At 45.7% G+C, this 16,599-nt stretch overlaps 1 long non-coding RNA gene across 2 annotated transcripts; it reads left to right on the top strand.

Moving 5' to 3' along the window:
- The first annotated feature begins 383 nt into the window (after positions 1–383).
- LOC123334890 lies at positions 384–14,949 on the top strand. 2 transcript variants are annotated; one of them, XR_006641354.1, is made up of 3 exons: positions 384–511; positions 4,974–5,057; positions 14,855–14,949. It is a non-coding gene; the product is annotated as an uncharacterized LOC123334890 (long non-coding RNA). The 2 variants fall into 2 exon arrangements; XR_006553082.2 differs by lacking the exon at positions 14,855–14,949 and adding an exon at positions 6,333–6,621.
- The last annotated feature ends 1,650 nt before the right edge of the window (positions 14,950–16,599 follow it).

Raw genomic sequence — 16,599 nt, 5'->3', positions numbered from 1 at the left:
TAATCAGGGTTGTTTTAATTGTTGCCACAAAATACCTGTGTATCCTCGAAGTGGCATGTAGCCTAATAAGATGTTTACCAGAGCTGTTTTCTAGGAACTTGAAGTCAGCTGTGTCTAGTTTGAGCTGAGCAGGTTAAGACCACTGACTCTCCAACTGTGTGAGTGGCTTTTGTGAGTGTCAGCTCAGTGACCTTTTGATGTCAGAGGACCAAAAACTCCTCAGATTGTGCTAAGTGCCTCCATTTTGAGCATGCAGAAGCCTAAGCTTAGCTGCACCTGTGCAGAATGATGATTACTGAGCATTTCTTCACTTTCCCGCATGCTCCCCATGCTCCCTACACCCAGACTGCCCTGCTGCTATATTCTTTATCATATAAATACACCACACCTTGCAGGTAAACCCTCTTTTTTGCACAAACCTCAGCATCTTGATATCTCAGCTTGCTGTGTCGGGCAAAATGAGCCTGGTTTGGCCACAATGCCTCCATCATACAGAGACAAAAGGAACCAGGTACTTGCCTATTTGGTAAAGGAGTCTGAAAGGAAGGCAGGTCAGAGGCCAGCATGGCTTCTCTTGGGGTTTGGGGGGATGTATCTGGGAAAGTCACACAAATGTTTAAGGGTTATATCAAGATGAGTGGGACTTTCAGGAGGGGTGGAATTGAATTCAACACATGGTGAAAGCATAATGACTTTGAGACATAGCTTTATCGTTTCTGATTACAGATGAAAAAAATTAACTCAGGATAAACTGTAACTTGCACACCCATGATCACGCTATTGGTAGGTGGCAGAAGTAGAGCTGGAGTCCTTTTTGACTTGAAAGACCACATTTTAAACCTTGAACCATACTACTGCTCTTAACTGAAATACCTTTCTCCAGATTTTACCGGCTACATCCAGATCTTGGGTCTCAGACCACAGAACCTCACAATGTCATGTGGTGACATTGACTGGAGTCTCACTTCAGTGTATTGCTAGTTTCCATCTTACACACCTGGCCGTGACAAAATAGTAGAGATGTCTATCTTTCTCAAAAAACTGAACTAGAATTTGAGAGATTCATAGTGACTTGACAAGGAAACCCAACTCTCTCCTCACAGGACAGTTTCTCTGCCTTGCTGCCCAGAAGCAGCTCTGCCTAGGGACTTTTACACTCTTCCCACCCTCCAGGGCTGCCCCAGGAGAGCCCTCCTTTGAACTGAGCTGCTGAACATTCCAGACTGCTCTGGGAGAAGTGTGTTCTGATGAGTGGGGAAAGAATAGGACAAACCACATTTGAAGTATAGCTGTCAAAAGGCATCCATCCATCCATATGTTTGTTCATGACCTTTTCAGATTCTGATTTTTCTGATTAACAGCTAGGAAGCTTGCATGTCAATGCTGCAGTGGGGACTCTGCTCCATCTCCAATCTATAAATAAAAGCAGAGCTCCGTTCCCTGCCAACACATTGCCTGGGACAATGGCCAGGTTCCTGGGGGTGGGAATGTTATTAGAGGCTCAATAAATATTTGTTGAATCTTGAATAAATTCACCCCCTGAAACTCGCTAAGAAGTGGTAAATAGTCAGAAGTGAGAAAAAGTACCCTTATCCCAGGAGATTGATTTGGTTATTATATTAGAAATAGAATTGCAAATTAACATGCGCTTAGAACTAGTTGGAAATCTGTCTATTAACACAGATAAAATTCAACTTATTACAAATCTCTTCTTGCTATCCTTGGGTTAGGTTTTTAGAGGTTTTAATATAATGTATCTACAGGAATTCCCAGTCCAATGGTTAGGACTCACTCTTTCGCTACTGTGGACTAAGGTTCAGTCTCTGGTAGGGGAACTAAGTTCCCACAAGCATCCTATGCTGTGCTATGTGTCCGACTCTGTGCGACCCCATAGACAGCAGCCCACCAGGCTCCCCCGTCCCTGGGATTCTCCAGGCAAGAACACTGGAGTGGGTTGCCATTTCCTTCTCCAATGCATGAAAGTGAAAAGTGAAAGTGAAGTCGCTCAGTCGTGTCCGACTCTTAGCGACCCCATGGACTGCAGTCTACCAGGCTCCTCCGTCCATGGGATTTTCCAGGCAAGAGTACTGGAGTGGGGTGCCATTGCCTTCTCCGACAAGCATCCTAGCAAGGCCAAATAATAATAATAGTGTATCTACAAAATGGAAAGCTAGAAGAACTCCAAAGTCATCTAAAATTGATCTGAACAAGGAGATATGATATCGACCCTCAAGAAATGCATATGAGAAGTGCCAGATCATCCACATATATACTGTAATAAAGAAAACCAGGCCAATGGGAATTTGGAGGAATGAGATAATTTTGACCGGAGGTGGTAAGGGAAGAATATGTAGGGAGTGATCATCATTCTTTTGGGGAGGGCACACCCCACAGCACGTGGGATTTTAGTTTCCTGCCTGGGGATTGAGATCAAACCCATGCCCCCTCCAGCGGAAGCACAAAGTCTTAACTACTGGACCACCAGGGAAGAATGAGGTCCCTCATTCTTTTTTAAAGAAATATTTCTGAGCATCACCCAAGCTAGACACTGGTACTGGGATGAGCAAGATTCAGTTCCTGCCTCCAAGGAACTCGTGGTACTAGAAGAGCTGACTCAGCCAGTGGTTATGGTAATAGTTGATGCTTCTCTGTGTGGTGTGCAGGCAGGCCAGGTGGACAGGGGAGGGGCCCCCAACTGAACTAGCTAGACCACAGAGAAGGCTTTCTAGGGACTGTGTCTCTAGACCTGGACCTTGAAGAATGAGGCAGACAAAGATGAAGATGGATAATTTCAGGCAAGAGGAATAGCATGAAACTGCTTTGAAAAGAGAGAGGTTTGGTTTTGCTGCAGTGAGAGAGCTCAGTGATGAGGCCGTAGTACCTCGAAGGGTCCATCACAAAGGATTTTGCTGCTAGAACCACCACCCAGAGGTTGGAGGCAGGGAATGCTGTGAACACACCTGGCATAAGTGGAAAGTAATGAGAAGCAACTTGGCTTTGCCAGTGGAAAGGAATGAGACCAAGGAGAGACCTATGGATATTTTAGGTGGAATTTTCCACACGTTCTTGGGGGCAGTAAGTAGGTTCCAGCAGCTGAAAGTGGTGACTAATGCTGGGTGCCAAGGGCTGGGAGGAGGTTGAAATTTTCCCTGCTTGCACGTGAATGAGTTGGTCTGCCAAGTGCATGGATGCTGACAGAAGACATGTGGCTCCTGAGTCAGGACCATGGGTTGGGACCAAGGACTCGATTACTTGTATCAATAGCAGAATCCAGAGGGTCAGGACAGTCACACTAGTTCCAAGCCCCCAGGGGCTACACAAGTGGGTCTAGGTAGACACCCACAGCCACAGGGGGTGACACCCAGGAAAGGGACCCTGGGCCTGGGGAGCCCACCACCTTATAGCAGCCTGCTCCTTGAGAGAGACAGACATTATCTCATCCCCTGCTGGAGCTTGCTGAAAACATAACCTGGAGAAACCGCCTGGGAACAGCTAAAGAGAGCCCAAGGCCTTGGCAAGAGGTGCAGCGTGCCAGAGACCCTTGTGTCTTCCAACTGGGGAAAGGATGCTTTGTGTCAAATGTTGAAGGGCTGTGCATCCAAAATAAGCAGTTTGGAATTTGTGCTGTAGGTAAATGGAAACCACTGTAACTTTTTTGGAATAACCAAGGACTGTTAAATTGGGGAACTTCATCTGGAAATGGGTGCAAGGCTGGAGCAGATGAAAGATATCCATACATTCCCAGACATCCTTTCCCAGGGAGGTAAGGTCTTTCTTGACACTGAGCAGGCTTTGTGACTGATTTGATGGGAGTAACACCTGGCGCTAGGAAACTGGCAGCTTCTATCTCCTCAATCTTGGGTCTCTCTCTGGGAGCCCAGAGCCATGTAAGACTACTCTGGGATTGCCGTAGAAAGGCTATATCTAGGCCCTCCAGCTCCAAGCCAGCTCTGCTCAGTGCCAGATCTGTGGGTGAAGCTGTCTTGGACCTTCCAGAGGGGCCTGTCTGCCAGCTGTGAATTCCCGAGTGACTTCAGTGGACATCACGTGGAGAAGAAGAGTCACCCAGCTGAATCCTGTTCAAATGCAAACACAATCTTAAGATGTAAAAAAATGATTGTTTGAAAAACTGAGTTTTATAGAAGAGGCATATCTTGTTTTATTTGTTGCATTTTGTCATGCTTCACAGATACTGATTTTTTTTTTTAATTGAAGCTTTGTGGTAACTCTGCATTGAGCAAGTCTATCAGTACCATTTTTCCAACAGCATTTGCTCTCTTCATGTCTGTGTCACATTTTGTTAGTTCTCACAGTATTTCAGACTTTTTCATTATTGTGCTCTGTGATCAGTGACCTTTGTTACTATTGAGAAAAGATTATGACTCACTGAAAGCTCAGATGATGGCATTTTTCAGCAATAAAGTATTTTAAATCAAGGTATGTGTTTTTATAAAGAACACAATGCTAGTCACACTTAATTGACTACAGTATAGTGTAAACATGACTTTTGTATGCACTAGGAAATGAAAAAAATTCATGTGACTTGCTTTATTGCAGTATTCTTCTTACTGCAGTGGTCTGGAGCCGAACACACAGTATCTCTGAGGCTATGCCTGTAGGTGTTAAGCTGTAGATGAGATTGGAGGCAAGGAGTCCAATAGAGTCTATACTAAACTGGAAGGAGATAAGCAGGGCTTGCTTTAGAAAGCCAGTGGAAGCAAGAGTCCTTAAAGAGATACAGTGGAGGTGCTTAGTTGAATAAGCGCCAAAACCTTCAACAGAGCCATGTCAGAGCACTACCTGCTCCTCTGATGAGGGTGCAACACACACATCCGTGGGCCTTTGTTAATCTGTGTCCTTGGGTTTGGCAACCTTCTCTCCAGCTGCATCTTTTAAGACTTAGGTTAAAAGTCAATTCCTTTTGTGCAGTCATTTCCTGAAAAAGTATTCGTTGCTTCCTCCTCTTTCCCCAGATTCCCCAGGTGTGCCTCTGGTGTGGGACTTGCTGGCCGCTGGCTGTGAGCATCTATCTCCCCCATGGACTGGTGTTCCTTCAGGTAAAATTCTGTGCTCTTCCATTTCCATGTCCTCAGGTGCTGGTTTCCAGTCTCAAGGCCTGGGTGTTTGAGGCACATAGTAGGTGATCGACACATGATTTGCAAACAAAATGTTGGTTGAGTTTCTGGAATAGAATGTAAAGTTCTATGGTTCTCTTGTTTCACATTCAGGTTGAAGTTTTTGTTTCTGGACACTGTTTTCTTGTGAAAAATACTGATGTCTGGCTCCTACTCTCAGGCTTCTGATACAGTTGGTCTGGGTTGCAGGTCTGGGCTGCAGCTTGGGCACTGAGAGGTTTAAAAGTTGCTCAGATGATTCCAGCACGCAGTCAGGGCTGAAATCATGATTGTGATTCAATCTCCATTCCTGAGATCACTCTTCAATCTCTTAGTCTCTCCTCTCACCAGGATGAAATGTGTGTTCTTCATTAAACCAGCTAGGGGAGGGCCTGCCCAAAGGGCAAGGGTCCAGAGAAAAATGCCTGCAAGAACTTAAGGATAAAGACCCTGAGAGTGAGCACATGTGTGTGTGTGTACATGTATATACATATATATACATATAGTGTACTCTCATGATAACAGCTGTAGCCATGTGGCAAGACTTGGCCATGGATGGCTGGGAGGAAGGAGGGAGCAAGGAGAGTGAAAGTGACCAGCTCTGGAAACTAGGAAGGTTGCTTGAGGCCTCTTTTCATCCGTGCTGCCACCTGAGACCCCTCTTGAAAACTGCCTATCCAAACAGGCTGGCAGTATGATTAGGCAGTGTGGCAGGATTTGAGAGCTTGGTTTGTAGAGTAATCCAGTTCCGCTCCAGGAACTGGCCTTTCTATCTGTGTGACCTTGGCTACTGACTTAACCTCTGTGAGCCTCAGTTTCCTTACACACAAAATGTATATTTTAATAAGGTCTTTGAGAAGATTCAATGAGGTTATAGTTATAAAATGTGTATTTATAAAAGGCTTGGTACAAGCATGCAGTGAGAGCTAAGTAAACACAAACTGCTAGAATCACGGTCGTCTTCCTGTCCCTATCTTTTTTCTCTCATATACACATTCTAGCATTTTAGACCTCTTTTCTTTCGCAGTTCTAAAACCTCCAATTGGACAGTGCAGTGGGCCAGGGCACTTGTCCTCCAGGAGCTGTGGGTGTGGGTTGCTGAGGGCTAAGAGGTACGCCCCTTTCCTCCAGAATTGTCCTCAGCCCAACAGGAACCACTTCTCCCAGGGGTATCCACCAACCCTCCCTCCCCCACCAAACCCATCTAATGCCCAACAGAGACACAAGCATGGCCTCTTTGTCATGGTGAAGTCAACTCCATGCTGCAACTTACTCCAGAGCGCCCCATGGGAAGGCTGAAGCCAGACGCCAGCTGAAGTCATATCACCTGCCTTACCTTCCTTCCCTCTCTCCCTTTGTTGTGAAAGCATCCCCCCAATAAAGCAAGTAAATCAGCCCTGAATATTGATTGGAAGAACTGATGCTGAAGCTGAAGCTCCAATACTTTAGCCATCTGATGCAAAGAACTGACTCATTGGAAAAGACCCTGATGCTGGGCAAGATTGAAGGCAGGAGGAGAAGGGGACGACAGAGGATGAGATGGTTGGATGGTATCACTGACTTTGTAGACATGGGTTTGAATAAGCTCCGGGAGTTAGTGATGCAGAAGCCTGGCGTGCTGCAGTCCATGGGGTCACAAAAAGTTGGACATGACTGAGCAACTGAACAATGACAACATAATAAAGCAAGTGCACTGAATCCCTGCCTTAGGCTCTTGGAAGATTTTGGGAGCATGGCCTATGGCTGACAGTCTGCATAATTCTCTATTGAGGCTTCCCCTCAGACACTGTCAAGCCTTCCCTCCATGCTGTGCGGCCTGATAGGGAACCTTTACTCTCAGGCCAGGAGCCTGGGTCTCTGATATGGGAAGGGGAAACAGGTTCCTACTGGAACGGGAAAGGCATTTAAGTAACACTCAAACCATAAAGCACTCGACTTTTCATCTGGCTTCTGCAGATCATATATGTATGTCACCTGTGACCCTCTCTGCCTTGTGGAGTTGTTGCTCTGTGCTTTTCTGCTCTGCCCTCCAACTGGGCTCTGAGCATCCGTGGGACAGGAACTGCAGCTGAGTGGTTTCTGTACCCCCCAGCACTCAACATGGGCCTGCATACAGTAGGTGTTCAGTAAACATTTGAGGAATTTGGAATGAAAAACATGTACAGCCAAGATCAGCAAAGAAAGCAGACAGCAGGGACCCACCAAGACTTGGGCCTGCCAGGTAAGATGGAAGATCCCAAAAAGCAGCAGCTGTTAACCCCTGGGTGGAGTCACAATGCTGCGAGCACCCTGTAGGCTCTCATTTAGCTCTTAAACCTTCTGTGGCACATTTTTACCATCTCCATTTTACTGGTGAGGTCATTGAGACTCAGAAAAATAAGTAACTTGACCAATATAAAGAGTGGTGGAGTCAGATTTCAAGCCCTTGTCTGGCTGTAGTCTTTCCGTGATCACAGGATCTGAAATGACATCCTAGAGTTGCTCTTCTGGGAATCTGTATCCCTACTCATGCTTGAGCTAGAAAGGACCAGCTGGTGGCTGAACTGGAGGCAGCCTGCTAAGGTGGCTGGGTGGAGGTGGAGAAGGAGTTTAGATATGAATCCACTCTTTTACTGGGGAACCACAGAGTTAGGAGCATTGCAGCATGGTTCTAAGGAGTCAGGCTTCAGAGGCCAGGCTGGTGCAATGGACTGTCCAGAAAAGGGTACCACCGGGCCAGATGCCCGATTTGCTCAGACCTCCTGGCTCTGGGCAGAAGGGAGCCCCAGGCACTGAGCTGTGTGACTCTCCCTGGGCTCCATTTCTCATCAATCAAGAGAGCAGGGTGACTGGAAGTTTTATTCCAGCTCCAAGTCCCCAGTTCTCAATCAGTGAAAGGTCCGATGTTTCCCATCCCTCTTTGCTCCTCTCTGTGTAAATCCTGGGCTCCCGACCAGTGATCAAGTCCTTCATCCCAGCCAAGGCGACAGAAAGCCTGACTTTCTCAGCCCTGAAAAATGCTGACAGGCTGTTCTCCAGGCACCCCTCCACAGGGAGCATTGACAAGAGCTGGAAGAGGAGACTGGCACAGGAGCCTTCTAGAGTTCCACAAAGGACCTCTTCTCTTTCCCAGGCATGATGACAAATACTGCTGCTCCCTCTGGCTGTAAGGGCAGGGGGTGTAGACAAGGCTCCCATGCCTGGGCTCTTAGAAAAATTGCAAGCAAAGGAAAAAAAAAAAAAACTGCATGGACTTTTGGCTGTGCTTCTTGACTTGATGCCAAATAACCACAGGGTTCAAAATTACATCACTATTGACTATCTGAGTAATTTCTGTTTGACCGTCTTGCAAGAATAGCTACCTTGGCAACAGATTATTATCAGTTCCTTAATGACTTGTGCAGAGGAGCAGTTTCCTTTATGCTGAAAACCGGTGGCCTTAAAGTTGGATCTGGCCAGCTGCCCCATCCTGGGTCTCTGAGTGGATTGCATGGTATTGAGAAATGGAGCTGGGTTTGACAGCCTGCTTTGTCTGTAAAGTGGCAAGGGCCAGGCCAGTGGGGCTGGGATTCCCAATGTTACCCCTCTCACCCTCAGCATTGGATTCAGCCGAGCCTCTGGGATGCTCAGCTCTGGGGAGGGTCTGATATGACACACCCCCACCTCATGCTGGACCATCCTTCTGAAGCCACCGGGGGCCCTGTTCCTCATACTTCCACTCTCCTTTGCCTTTTGCTCGGCTCACCAGACACCATTTGTTGGCCTCTGTGCTTCAGATGAATTAAGCAGAAAGTGGGAAGGAAGCTGAAGATAAAGAAACGATGTTCAGAAAGTTGAAGTGACAACACAGCTGCTAAGTGGTGAGGCTGGGATTTGAACCTAAGTCTGTGTCTCCCTGACCCCTGACCTTCAACAGGGGTCAGTGAGGCTGTCTCAGTGAGAGCTAGTAGAGCCCAGAATGTGCCTTAAAAACAAAAAAGCTATGTAACAGCAACTATTCACACACTTTTGATCACACAAAGAATCACAAATGTTACGAAATAAATTAGTGATGTTTGGCCATGTACTGTGAGTCTGAGGCCCTCTGACAACAACATAAGCTTAGAGGGACTGAGCTGCCCTGCTCTCATTTCCTGACTTTGATCTTGGGCTTCAGGGAGGGAAAAGCTTTCTGACGCTGGCAGACCTTCCTACAGTCTCCCAAATACTTCCTTCAGGTAGTAGAAGGGCTGCCCAGGCCAGCTTCCCCATCATCTATCTTGAACAAAAGGAGGCAAAATTCAACCCTCTAACTTTAGGGGAAGAAAGTCAAAGGGGATTAGAATTATTGGAGGCTAGCTCTTTTGACGGGGAAGGTGATGGCACCCCACTCCAGTACTCTTGCCTGGAAAATCCCATGGATGGAGGAGCCTGGTGGGCTGTAGTCCATGGGGTTGCGAAGAGTCGGACACGACTGAGTGACTTCCCTTTCACTTTTCACTTTCATGCATTGGAGAAGGAAATGGCAACCCACTCCGGTGTTCTTGCCTGGAGAATCCCAGGGACGGGGGAGCCTGCTGGGCTGCTGTCTATAGGGTCACACAGAATCGGACACGACTGAAGCGACTTAGCAGCAGCAGCTCTATTGAGGGGTGCTACAGTTTATACACATAATCTCATTTCTAATTTACCATGTCACCCATTTTGCAGATCAGAACATGGAGATTCAGAGAAGGCAAAGAATGTAGGCTAAAATAGTTAAACTTTTATTGTTTATAGCAGGCACCAATTTTTTTTTTTTTTAGAGAGGAAATGTCTTTATTTGCTTAGATACCTTTATAAACACTCTGGGTGGGAAGTAAGGCCAGAAGGGCAGGAGCCTCAGCTAGCATAACAAAGCAGAGGCCAAGCTCCCCTCCCTAGGGTAGGGGGCAGGGACTGAGTGCAGAAGGATGGCAAGAGGATCAGCAAGATGCCAAGAGAGCCTGGGGATAAGTGACTCCAAGTGCCTAGGAAAAATCTCCAGTTAGGACTGACTTTGTGGTGCTCCCCAAACCTGCTTGAAACCTTGCTAGGGAATTCTTCTTATGAGTGGGGTTTGTTTGCAGGAACTGTAGAAAAGGGTATATCGTTGTCTGCTCCCATGTGATAAGAAGCAGGTTCCACCAGTGTGGAATCAGGACCCTAGAGCCCAAGGTGGCCCCGGGAATGGGAGATTCAAGCCCCTCCACGTGCAGTACTGACATCGGCAAGAATCCTGCAGGGGGCATGGCCTTCTCTCGATGGCAGGAGAGATCTAAGCAGACCTCAGGCCAGTGGTGTGCTGGAGCTGGCCTCACTGCAGAACATCCCTTCCCAGAATCCCACTCAGTGGTCCGTCTTAGCTTCACATTTGCCATGGTAGGAGGACTTGCACCAAGGAAAATGGCAAATGCTATAAATCAGGGCTTTCTTTTTTTCCTTTTGATAGCTTATTGTTGGGCATTTACCAGAACACCCCTGCTTAATGCAGATCAGGAGAACTTTTGATCTGCTTACGTTCTCTTGCCAGGTTGCTCAAATGTTGAAGGAAGGTTAGAGGTTGCAAGTTCTAAAGGCAAGATTCGTGGACTGTTCTCATTTCTGAATTATGAGGGAGTTCTGACCAGAGTGGGACCATAGAATGAGAGCTTGTAGGTTTAAAGAAGGAGGAGGGGGAAACACTACAAATATTAATAATTGCCTTTTGCATGTGAGACTGAAATACTCCTCAGCAATAAAACGGAGTAAACTATGGATACATGCTATAATTATGCTGAGCAAAAGAAACCAGACAAAATATGACTGGACTTGTATGAAATTCTAGAAAATGAGAGTAAATCTGTAGTGACAGAAAACAGGTCAGTGGTTGGCTGTGGATGGGGAATGATGGTCCATAGAGGTAGGGATGGATGGTTGGGTGGTTGCGAGAGATTACAAAAGTGTACGAAGAAATTTGGAGAAAATAATAGATATAGTCACTATCTTGCTTGTGGTGATGGTTTCATGGATGTATACATGTTCAGATTTATGAAATGGTTTGTTTTTTTGGGCTTCCCTGGTGGCTTAGATGGTAAAGTGTCTGCCTGTAATGTGGGAGACCCAGGTTCGATCCCTGGGTCGGGAAGATCCCCTGGAGATGGAAATGGCAACCCACTCCAGTATTCTTGCCTGTAGAATTCCATGTATTGAGGAGCCTGGTAGGCTACAGTCGACAGGGTCGCAGAGTCAGACATGACTGAGCGACTTTGCTTTGTTTTCTTGAGGACCACTTTCATATCTTTTGTGTGTGTGAATTGTCTTTTCATATTCTTTCCCAGCTTTCTGGGTTTTGGTCCCTCCGTATTTAAAAGTAATTTATGTATTAAGATTCGGAGAAGGCAATGGTAACCCACTCCAGTACTTTTGCCTGGAAAATCCCATGGATGGAGGAGCCTGGTAGGCTGCAGTCTATGGGGTCACTAAGTCGGACACGACTGAGCGACTTCACTTTCACTTTTTACTTTCATGCATTGGAGAAGGAAATGGCAACCCACTCCAGTGTTCTTGCCTGGAGAATCCCAGGGATGGGGGAGCCTGGTGGGCTGCCATCTATGGGGTCGCACAGAGTCGGACAGGATTGAAGTGACTTAACAACAACAACAACGATGTATTAAGGTTAGTAACCACTTGTCCCTTGTCTATGTTATATGTTGCAAATATGTCCTCCCAGTTTGTTAGTTGACTTTGAACTCTGTTTACAATGTATCTTGTCATGCAAAACTTTTTGTTTTTATGTCATCAAATTTATCAATCTTTTCTTGCCTCTGGATTTTAAACCATAGATAACTTTATTTCTATGTCAAGGTTATAGAGAAATTCACCCATATTTGCTTCTAGTAATTGTATGGCTTCATTTTTTATGTTAAGATCTTTCATTCGTTTGGATTTTATTCTTGTGTGTGGTATAAGATACGGTACTAATATGATTTTTCGCGTATGGTTACCTACTTGTCCTAGCATTATTTCTTAAAAACTCTATCTTGACTCCAGTGATTTGAGAGATGGCTCAACTCCATTTGAGGGAATAAAGTAATAAAACACTATTTGCTAACATTTTCCCCAGGATTTACTGTGTTAAGTATATAACTTATAAAACTATAAGCACTGTCTCATTTAACCTTCACAATCCAATTAGGCAGTTAATATCAATAACCCAAATTTATAGATTAACAAACTGAGGCTCTAAAAGGTACGTGGTTTAACAAATGTCACAGAGCTGATGAAATAAAAACCCAGATCTGACTCTTACCCATCCTCTAGGAAGACTTAACCTGGAAATTAGGCCATCCTACTCTTAACCTGTGTATCTATATCAAAACCCATTTTCTGGAACTCATAGCTGTTATCTCAGGCCATGTGCATTTTAGCTAAGATCGTATTGTTGGTCAGGTTAATTGGTGTATTCTTGAGATTAGTGAAGACAGCCCTCTTGTTTAGAACAGCAGACTATGAACCCCTCAGACCTACTAAGAGCTTGCCTATCAGTATGTTTATTCTAGCAGGGTAGGGTAGACAAAGACAAACAAGAAAGTATCATGAATGATAAGTGCTTTAATGAAAATAAAACCAGGTGCTGTGATCGAGAGTGGCCAGGTGGCTCTTTAGATGAGTGATTGGGGAAAATCTCCCTGAGAAACTTGCATGTAAGCTGGAGTCTGAGAGACAAGAAAGGGCAGGCCATGGGCATATGTAGAGGAAGAGTGTCCCAGGCAGAGGGACAAGCAAATTCAAAGGCCCTGAGTCAGGACCAGGCTTGATGCACAGGAAGAATAAAATGAAGGCCAGCATGGTTGGAGTAAAGAGGAAGGGACATAATAAGAGAAATCAGAGCACAATCCATGTCATGCAGGGTGTTGTGGCCAGGATACAAAGTTCCTTTGTGTAATAGGAAATCGTGGGTGGCTTAAATCCAAGGAATGGCGTCAGTTCGGGTTTTTGTAGATACAACTCTGGAAGATCTGTAGAGAATGGACTGTGTGAGGCTAGAATCTGGGGGGACAGTTAGGGCTTTTGTTGGAATCCAGGCTAGAGATGGTGAGGACCTGGGTTACGGTGCTAGCAGCGGAGATGGAAAAATGTCTCAAGACTGAGTCAACAGGAATCCTTAAATGAGTGGGTGTGAGGGGAGAGGGACAGTTAGTGGGTGGGTGCTGGTGGTGCTTGCCACCATCAGATGGGGTGGGCTGGGGGGCAAGTATGTTTAGGGAGGGTGGGAAAATCAATAGTTCAGTTTGAACTTGTCAAATCTGGCATGCTGACTGGATATCAAAGTGGGCAGATAGACATGAATTTGGATTTGGGAAAAGAGGAGGAGCTGCAGACGCACATACGAAAGTTGCTGTCAAGAGTATTTAAAGTTATGAATTGAATGAGTTTATCCAAAGTGATGACAAACCTAGACAGCATATTAAAAAGCAGAGAGATCACTTTGCTGACAAAGTCTGTATAGTCAAAGCTACGGTTTTTCCAGTAGTCATGTACGGATGTGAGAGTTGGACCATAAAAAAGGCTGAGCACCAAAGAATTAATGCTTTTGAACTGTGGAGCTGGATAAGACTCTTTAGAGTCCCTTGGACAGCAAGAAGATCAAACCAATCAATCGTAAAGGGAATCTACCCTGAATATTCATTTCTCTCATTCTCCATCATGGAAGGACTGATGCTGAAGCTGAAGCTCCAATACATTGGCCACCTGATGTGAAGAGCCGACTTGTTGGAAAAGACCCCAGTGCTGGGAAAGATTGAAGGCAGGAGGAGAAGGCGTGACAGGGGATGAGATGGTTGGATGGCATCACCAGCTCAATGGACATGAGTTTGAGCAAGCTCTGGGAGACAGTAAAGGACAGGGAAGCCTGGCAGTGCTGCAGGCCATGGGGTCACAAAGAGTCAGACACGACTTAGTGACTGAACATCAACAAATCCAAGGGAGGCATGTAGGTAAAAAGAGGGCCCAGGACTCACAGCAAAGCACAGAGACTGGGCTATACTTAGCTCACCCCAAGACTGAGGAGACAGCCTGACTGGGGGAGAGGCCCTGTGTGGAGCAGTGTGAGGAAATCAATGGGAGACGCAGGAGGGTCAGTTAAGGATGACCCCGAAGCACTAGAGAGGTCGACCCATGTGGAGAAAAGTGGGATTCACAGTTGAATTTGAGGCTGGAAATGGCCTGAAGCGAGGGCATCTGAGCAGGTGAGTCTGTGCCAGGGCTGCGGCAGCATCTCAGGAATGGGGCCAGGTAAGAGGATTGCCTTCAGAATGAGACACTTCAAAGGAAAATTTATAGAATTTGTGAATTAAAGACCTCTCTCTCAGTCCTCCATGGCTCTAGTAGTCCAGGACTAAAACCAGTCTCTGCCCCAACCCCGGGTCCTCTCCATCTCCTTGTAGTAATACCTTACTGCAAACACCTGACCACAAAGGTATGTGCAGAGGGGGTATTTGAGTCTACACGGAAGGAGCCAGCTCTGCAAGTCATTGGGGAAGGAGCATTTCTGGCAGAGGGAATAACAACTGCAGGAAAATGAATGTGTAGGGAAAAAGGCATTCTGGCTGCCGGACAGAGAATGCGATTTTAAACATTCAGTGGGGGAGCAGTGGCTAAATCTGCCGAGAGGAGTGTTGGCAGAAGGTGGGGATGGGAAATTCTGCTACTTTCAATATAATCATTCAAATCTGGAGACTATCACTTCTGAAAAAGGAATTCCATCTGTGCTTTCCTTACAGGAAGGGCAGTCTTTGAACACCAACCTCCAATGTCAGTGCAGCTCTGAGACCAAGAGTGCTTTTTGGAGCCAGACCACCAGGGTTGGACTTCTGACCCTAAAAGTGCCCTGGATATGCAACCTTAAAGCAAGTCATCTATTTTCTCCAGACCTCAGTCTCCTTATCTATAAAGTGGGGATAATAACAATCCCATCTCAGGATAGGATGAGATAGTTAATGTAAATATTATAATCACTTAATACATATTAGCTGGGCTTCCCAGGTGGTGCTAGTGGTAAAGAACCTGCCTGCCAACGCAGGAGACATAAGAGACATGAGTTCAGTCCCTGGGTCAGGACATCTCTTGGAGGAGGGCATGGCAACCTACTCAAGTATTCTTGCCTAGAGAATCCCATGGACTGAGGAGTCTGGTGGGCTATAGTCCATAGGGTTGCACAGAGCTGGACATGACTGAAGTGACTTAACAAACACGAATGTACACATTAGCTATTTTAATAGTGATCCCATTGAGAGATAAGTAGAAAGCTTCTACAGATAAGTAGAAAGCTTGTCCTATATGTTTGTCTCAAATGGTTTGTCCCTGTATGTCCCAAACTGTTCAGATTCTGTGTTAGACAAATTCTCAGTGTTATGAGTAATCTCTAAACCCTTGTAATAGTGTGAGTGTTAGAAGTGAACTTTGTTGTGGTAAAAAATTTCCCCTTGCTTTTAACTGCTTTAAAGGAAAAGATGACAGAGTAGGGCACGAGGAGCCAGGAGTGGGCAAAGGAGAGGGATGAGGTGATTCTGAGTGACTGTTGACTGTCGATGTCTCCACCAGCAATGAGGGATCAGAAATGACAGGCTATTCCCATGTGGCCTCAGCCCCATCACTGACCGGGAGCACCATAAAACTCTGAAAAGGGTAACAAATGGCAGTCAGGAAGGATTTTTGACAGAAGAGCTAATTCCTCGGCAGAATCTGAATTGTCAAAAGATGAAGGCACAACAGGAAGCAATGAAGTGACCCTTGCGTTCAAATGAGGGAGTAGTCTGGCATCCCTGGATTTCACATTAAGAAATCAGGCCTTTACCCCAGACTGCAATGAGATGAGTAAAATGCAACCTGCCGAAGAGTGTGATACACAGAAACATAGGGCTACTCCATTTCTTTTTTTTTTTAACTTTTTAAAAAAATTGGAGTATAGTTGATTAATAATGCTGTTAAGTTTCAGGTATACAGCAAAGTGATTCAGTTATGCACATATCTATTCTTTCTCAAACTCTTTTCGCATTTACGTTTAAGTTGTTACATAATACTGAGCAGAGTATTATGAGCAGAGCAGAGTAATACTGAACAGAGTATTACTGTCAGAGTATTACCCTGACAGCACAAGCTTCTGATCAGCAATTTAAATCAGTAGTGGCCCAAAGTCAAGTTTTGCAGGCTCTTGGTGGATGAGCTTCTTCTCATGCCCCCAGTTTTTGTATAAAATCAGTCAGACCTCTGGGCTTCCAAAAAACCTTTACCCTTGTCAGATCTCCCAGTCATGGTTATGTAATGAAGTGGAGAAATCTTATTTCTCAGGCTTCTTCTTGGAGAAAATACTGTACATGTGGAAAGAAATGGTTTGCCCTGCCTCTTGGAAGGGAGGGTAAGACCCCGTGGACATGACCAAGTGCTGAAGGTTGTTGCTGAAGTCAGAGGGACCAGAAGAGTTCCTCCTGAGAGGGGAGGGGAGGAGGATGAGGGAAGGAGTGAGCGT

Source organism: Bubalus bubalis, chromosome 8 (genome assembly GCF_019923935.1).
Source record: "Bubalus bubalis isolate 160015118507 breed Murrah chromosome 8, NDDB_SH_1, whole genome shotgun sequence".
NCBI lineage: Eukaryota > Metazoa > Chordata > Mammalia > Artiodactyla > Bovidae > Bubalus > Bubalus bubalis.
This window is presented reverse-complemented; position numbering and strand designations above follow the sequence as displayed.